This window comes from Coregonus lavaretus (assembly GCF_964263955.1).
Source record: "Coregonus lavaretus genome assembly, chromosome: 1".
NCBI lineage: Eukaryota > Metazoa > Chordata > Actinopteri > Salmoniformes > Salmonidae > Coregonus > Coregonus lavaretus.
Genome location: NC_139988.1, coordinates 48278179 through 48284451, shown reverse-complemented (window position 1 = coordinate 48284451; position 6273 = coordinate 48278179).

Below are 6273 nucleotides of genomic sequence, written 5' to 3'. Positions count from 1 at the left end.
CATTGTGCAACTGTTCTTTAACGTATGTATGTATATTATTTTTTGGGAAAGTGTCCGAGTCATGCCACCAATATAATGAGATAAGAGGGAAAGGCCCCACCTAGAGAAACGACACGTAGACCTTGAAAGTAAACAGTACGTGGCACCTGGACATTGAAAGCTAATGGTGGCGTGGCACTGAAAGATGTTAATCTTTTACATAAAGAGGAGTAACTATGTACGCTGTATAAGCATGACTATGCATGTTGTGTAAGCATGAAACTGTATAAAAGGAGAGCTCCGAGTCAAGGCAGGCAGTTGTTCCATGGACCAGCTCGGCTTTGTTGTGTTGTAATAAAGTATATTCTGAATTCACAGGCTCCGGTTTCTGAGAGATATTATTGAGTTAAATATTTCTACCACAAGAACAACATGCATTAAGATCAGATCAGACTCATTACATTGAGAGGAGCAATTCTAACTGCAATTTCTGTCACAATGTATGTTTGGTTACACTGTCCATTTGAGACTGTAGGGGAGAGAGGAAGACAGTGTGAAGACAGCGTCAGCGGCTTGCTGATTTGACATTGTGAATTTATTTTCATGAATTGTATCTTCAAGTTTGGTTTCATTTTATAGATTATAAAGAGTAGAGTATTTTGATATGAGTTGTTACCTTGTATGTTTTACGATTTATGTATTTTCAGAGAGACCGGGTCTCATTCGTTTGCTTGCTTGACCGGTTATCAGATGAGCGCATTCCTGGTGTTCGTTCATAATATTGAAATTAAGTTGTGTGATCTGATTAGAATAGTCTTTGATGTTTCATTGGGTTTTGTTTTCACCAGCAAAGTGATGCTAATTAATGAGGGGGTCTTTAGCCCTGTTTCTGATGGTTTGAAATGAGAATGCATTTTGTTGTAATTTCGGGTTCTTGTTTCCAAGCTCCTAGTCAACGTTCCGTAGGCTATAGTTCCGTAGGCTATAGTTCCGTAGGCTATAGACGCTGTGTGTTGTTTTTCTAGACTAAGTCTTTCTTACATTGTACCATTATGAACCATACGGTATGTTTCATATTATTAATTGTATCTTGGTGAGTTCATTTTAGCACATGTGTGTTTAGACACACGTAGCATGTTATTACTTAGAGGTTATTCTGGAGACACCATCACCTTAGGTGTAACCACGTTGTCTTATTTCATGATAGTCATTTACTTTGCTATATTCAGTACCATATCTTCCATGTGTATGGTTATTGTTTGAGTGTTAATTAATTTGTGCCTAATAAATCTATTAGTTGGTTTGAGTAAATTCATTCCTCATTTATAGTTTAACTCTTTGAGTGGCTATTTTCAGAAGTCAGTAACGGTAACTCTTAAAGCTTACAGCTAATTGCACACACAGATGAATGCTTTGAGATACTCAGTGTACACCTCTGTTCTAGATATATGCAATTATAAAGCTAGACTTTGATTGCTAGTATCAGCTCATCGCTCTAGCCCCTTGCACAGGAGGTTGGTGGCACCTTCATTGGGGAGAACAGGCTTGTGGTAATGGCTGGAGGGGAATTGGTAGAATGGGTTTGATGCCATTCCATTTTCTCAATTCCAGCCATTATTATGAGCCGTCCTCCCCTCAGCAGCCTCCTGTGGCCCCTTGGTAGTTGAAAACGACACTGAGTGTACAAAACATTAGGAACATCTGCTCTTTCCATGACAGACTGACCAGGTAAAAGCTAGGATCCCTTATTGATGTCACCTATTAAATACACTTCAATCAGTGTAGATGAAGGGGAGGAGACAGGTTAAAGAATGATTTCTAAGCCTTGTGACAATTGAGACATTGTGTATGTGTGTCATTCAGAGGGTGAATAGGCAAGATAAAATATTTAAGTGCCTTTGAACGGGGTATGGTAGTAGGTTCCAGGCGCACCGGTTTCAGTGTGTCAAGAACTGCAACGCTGCTGGGTTTTACACGCTCAACAGTTTCCCGTGTGTCTCAAGAATGGTCCACCACCCAGAGGACATCCAGCCAACTTGACACTTTGAAGCACTGGGAAGCAATGGAGTGAACATGGGCCAGCATCCCTGTTTAATGCTTTCGTCACCTTGTGGAGTCCATGCCCCGACGAACTGAGGCTGTTCTGAGTGCAAAAGGGGGTGCAACTCAATATTAGGAAGGTGTTCCTAATGTTTTGTATACTCAGTGTATATCTTAATTCAAGTTACATTTGGGGGGACTGATTGTGTTACTGACTGACTAGCTCCCAGCCTAAATCCGTTAGTCTCGACTGAGCCTCTTGCTAAAATAGTGTCTATGAACGTTAACATTAAATTGAGTCAGATTATATGTAGATTATCGAATATAATTTAGTCCTACAGGGCTTTATATTGCGAGTGCCTTTATTAGACATTGGAAGAAACAATCAGAAGTAGCTATCTGCAAGATTTCACTTTAAAACACTGTCAAATAAATTGAAAAAAACCCTGAATAGCATACTACCTCCAAGTCACACCAGAGCATCACTCACAGGAAAAAAATAAATGTTTGCAAAGTGGCTCTTTAACACAGACCTCTACGAAATGATAGAAAGCTTGGTATCTGTTCTAGAGTAAATTATACTTCTAAAGTTCATGCATTTAGTGGTAAGGACCAAGAGCAGGCTCAATGGTAAACTCTTGAGACTCATAATATGGGAATTTGATTGTGTTAATGGCACTGGTTCCGGCATACAGCATTGTATCTGCACTATTGACATCCTCAAGAAATCGAACTCATCATAATGCAACTATAGACTTGATGGAAAATGTATATGAACTTACTTTCAGCACTTAAGTTTTTTAAATGCTTTTGCTATTGACCTAACATTAGAAGTTCCTTCCTTCAAAGTGGTGCAGGTGGTAAAGTGCAGTTCTCTCTGGTTCTCTGGCCAATGCCTGTGACATGTCTGACGCTTCAGTCAAGGTCCAGACGATGGAAAAATAAATAACCTAAATAAACTGATTGATACAAATGTATACCTAATTTTGATCCATTCCTGACATGTTCTACCCATGTATGATAACAATGAGTCCCGAACATAAACACGAACAAAGAGTTTAAAATACTGTGGGCCTACCATGCTAGAAGCTGAGGCTATAGCAATCCTCCAACATCATGAAGCATGTCACCTTAATTCAAACAACAGCTGAGTTACTTCACCAATTAAAGATTTGTCTGAGAGTATGTCTACTCCTGACAAGAATGTGAGCAACCCGAATGCCGCCTGACTTGGTAGTTAAGTCACCTATCAGAGCCTTGTGATTCTGAGACTCACTGAATTCTATTTATACAAGCTTTAATTTCAGCTAAATATTTACAAAGTTAACACTGACCAGACACCAAGTGTTAAGACAACATGTTGTTATATGGTAAGTGCACTGACTTGTAGCTTTCGTCAGGTTCGCTACTCATATGGTGTGCTGTGTTCAGAGAGTATGTACAAAACATACAGTGCAGGGTTTATATTGAACAGACATTGAGAATGGTTGAGGGACAAGCTATCGGTGTTAAGAATATGAAAAGCTATGAAAATACACAATATAAAGTAATTCAATGTTGAGTATAAATGAAACACTTATAGTGATTGAGATAAATTATTCACCAGATTGATCAATTGTGATTGTAGATGTAGTGTGACATAGTGTCACAGTACTGTCTGTATGTGAGCCTATCAATTGATCATTATTCATTTGATGTTCAAATGAGGATTGCTCAAATGGATGTGATGACCATACAGATAGTGCACAATTAGATCCCTCCTCATCTGAATTATTTATATATCTACAGTACATGTATGCCCACTGAAGGACATTTTGCAGAAGTGGTGCCACAGGGTCTAATCTCTAATGGTTTGGTACTCACTTGGAGAGTAGCCTATATGGTCTGGCTCAGAGATCTTACAACTGTCTGCTTTAAAGCCAGTTGGGGTAAAGAATAAGAGAAAAACTAGCCTGAGAATAAACCCCTTGTTGGCTCGTACCCTATAGGGCGCATAGGGCAGCAACAAAGGTCCATAGAACAAGGATGGGCAACTTTGATGGGGGTGAGGGCCACAAAAAAAACGAATTCATAATTAGGGGCCGCAGTGGCTCATGGGTCTGCGTGCCCACATCCATACCCTCCCCACCTTGTGAGCAAAATATTTTAGCGGCCCTCCTTGTGACAGCAAAGAGAAAACCTTTATGGTTTAAAGTTCATTTCCTGCAATTCTGCACAATGTGCAATGGGGCGTAAAGAAGATTTTACAATTGTATAACTCATTTCATGCAATTCTACTCATTCTGCCATGGGGCGGAGAGAAAAGATTGCAATTTTACAGCTAATTTCCAGCAATTCTACACATTTTGCAATGGGGTGGAGGCAAATATTTGCAGTTTTTAATATGATAATTGATGATCAATGGCCCCCACCCCAGTCAGTAATTCGACATTGCTTACCACAAGTTTAGATAGTTGGCTGCTAGACTAACTTACCAATCAAATTTTTTTTTGCTGACATGGGTTAATTGAGTGACTGCTGATGCACAACCACATAAAAAAAATTGCACCTTGTGTATTATATTATTCTAACTCTCAACAGTAAGTTGAGACCCCAACTGAGTTTCTAAAAAAACATTTTTGTTTAAATTGGTCCGCGGGGCAGTTGCCCATCCCTGCCATTGAAGGTTCTTTATTGCCACTCTCACAAAATTGGACAACCTGGTAGGTTAGTTTCATTACTTGTGCTTCGGTGAACCATGCTCACATGATGCAAAACTTTGCATGAGACCCTAAAACATGTGTCGTATATGATGAATGGTGGTCATTATTGCTGTCAACAAAAGGAGTCTGCTCATACTGAACGTTGATCATAAGGTTTATTCAAACCACAAGATTACAGCATATGTACAGACCCGCGGTGTCCGGAGAACGGCTCCCCGATTGCTATGGCCGTTCTAACTCTCCGCCGTTCTTCCCGCCTTTATATAGCCTTCCAAGAGTTGAATGGCTCCCTCTACTGTTCAATCCCCGTATCTTACAACCCACTTCCTGTCTGTCATATGTGGCGTCACGCTAAAACCTTCCTTCGTGATACCAAAAATCAACCTTCTTTCAGTTCCATTTAAACAACATTTAACACCATCATATTGTCAATACACTACACATGCTTCCTGAGTTGACTCCCTTAACAAATGCCACTGTCGCACTTACACCCATCCAGTTCTTTCGGATCTTGGCAACAGTCTCAAAATACTTTGAATGGACCGTCTGACATTGTGCTCTTTTAACGTGATTCATTGGATTAAACAGGAAATAAATTGAAAGCAAAATTCAAACATTTAAAGGCTCTTTCTACAAGAAGTATCCCAACTGAGTAAAACAGTAGGCCTATTTACAGTAGGCAATGTTTTAGCAATGGTCATGATTAACCCAATGATTTCCATTCTGATTTATGGCAGCAGAAGTTAGTTATAATAGTTGTAGGATGTTTTTAAGGTAGTTTTGTCCCTGTGCCTTGTAGGGAATTGTCTGTTTTACTGCCTGGTATTTGAGAAGCCTGGAGTTGTTCCTCTGAAACAACACTGGCATATGGGCTAGCTAAATATAGATGGCATCAACACCTGTTGCTCAATGTACAAAAAGGCAAGGGGGCAAGATCAAATTATGTTAACTGATTAAAATGGCAATTGCATTATCCAGTTTAGGAGGCTTTAATTTGAAATCAAGTACCAAATGAATAAATGTCCTCTTTTGTGGAGTTTCAACCTGAGATGAAGATGCATTAAGATGCATCTTAATTGTTGGATGCCTTCCAAGAGACAGCATCTTTCTGCCGTTTCTGTGGATGGTTAGACTACAAATGGAGGGATAATTTGTTGGAGTCAATAGCACTTGTCTCCTGGGGGACTTCGAGTCTGTCACGCCCTGACTCTGAGGACTTGTATTTGTTGAGTCAGGGTGTGTATTTTCTGTGTTGTGTTTGCTATGTCGATGTTCTATGTTTAAGATCTAGAATCTGTAGATCTATGTTGGCCTGTGTGGTTCCCAATCAGAGGCAGCTGTTGCTCGTTGTCTCTGATTGGGGACCATACTTAGGCAGCCTTTTGGCACCTGTTAGTTGTGGGATCTTGTTCCAGGTATGGTATGGTATGGTATGGTATGGTATGGTATGGTATGGTATGGTATGGTATGGTATGGTATGGTATGGTATGGTATGGTATGGTATGGTATGGTATGGTATGGTATGGTATGGTATGGTATGGTATGGTATGGT